Source organism: Quercus robur, chromosome 1 (genome assembly GCF_932294415.1).
Source record: "Quercus robur chromosome 1, dhQueRobu3.1, whole genome shotgun sequence".
Taxonomy (NCBI): Eukaryota; Viridiplantae; Streptophyta; class Magnoliopsida; order Fagales; family Fagaceae; genus Quercus; species Quercus robur.
Window position 1 is genome coordinate 8,291,564 of NC_065534.1, and position 1,581 is coordinate 8,293,144.

Below are 1,581 nucleotides of genomic sequence, written 5' to 3' on the forward strand. Positions count from 1 at the left end.
TTAAGACAGTTTAGTGAGCATACATTAACACATGTAAAACTTTGTGATGGCCAAATCACATTGTACCTGCACATGTATCAAAAGTAGTAAAGAATATTGCGTGTTGTGTGTGAAAAATATCGCAAGATTGCATAAGTGTATACATGTTATGACGATTTGAAATATGAGAAAATCACTTTAACTCACACACAATCATAACTATTTGATGGAGACTATCACCTTCGAGGTACATCTTATAACTCCCACATCTCCTAGAATACACGCTTGCAATCATATTTAAAGTATTTTGATTCTTTTTGCTTTTATTTTTATTTGCATATTTTTCTTTTTAAGCAAACCATGCATGGGCATATATGAGATAGAAAAGAAATATCCAATTATGTTAAGCAATTGACATTCCAATTTTGTTATGTCGAAGCACACAAATGTCATTTCATGATTGGCGGGCAACAGTGGTGAGATAGTTATTTATGCCTTTCTCTTAGGATTTTCTAGTCCTTCCCATCAAAAAGAGTGATACGAGTGTTAAGTACAAGAGATTACTTAATTTTACTCATCACAAACATGAGCCACAAAGCTCACTTCCTTAGTTGTGCATAGAGATGCTCATCTAAGCTACAAGAGATACAAAGTTTAGAAAACTTTGTTTCAATGGCCATCCAAGGTACACAAATACCAATTTACACAAAACACACACTGTTTTTGTATTTTTCTGATTTTTCAAATTTTTTTATTTTTATATGAAAACCAAAATAAACAAAACTGAAAACAAACAAACAAAAACATGTTAAACAAAACAACACAATGCATAAAACAAGATGCAAATGCATGAGAGCATGATTCCAAAAAGAAAGTCCAACTTTAGATAGAAAGAATTAAAGCAAAGGACAAACATAAAGATAATTAAGTCTTAGGATCCTTTATCACCCATACAACATGAGTCTTTGGCCGTGAAGATGAAAAGGCACATGTCCTAGTATGACTACTAAAGGACATAGAAGAATTAGAATTCCCCTGAAATTGAGTTAAAAAACTCAAAACTTTTAATAACTCACCAAGAATAGGTACAAAACCTTTAGACAAAGGATGTGACCTATTGGACACTTGCTTATGAGGAAACAATTTGAAACAATTAGGATGAGTGTGACCTGAAGCACCACAATGGTGACAAACATGAGTAGTTTTAGAATTACTCGGTTTCCTAGAAGGAGGTCTAACCTTGGAGGTTGACAGAGACCTTAACTTAGGACAATTTGGCCTAATATGACCAACAATATGACAATGATGACAAGTGGGGACAAATTCAGAATTTTTATTCTTCCTAGGAGGAGTTTTAGACATAGGTTTAGAAATTTCAGCATTAACATCAGAATTTTTACCTTTGTCTATCCTAGCAATATTAGCCTTCAACTCTTCATTATTCTTTTTAAATGGAGGAATATAAAATTCCTTTTCTTTTGAGTTAGGCTCAACAACAAGTTTGACACTAGTTAATTTTTCAACCTCAGTTTTAAATTCAACTAGTTGCTCTTCCAAACTCTTAATTTTGTCTACTTGAGATGAAATTTGATTTTTAAAATT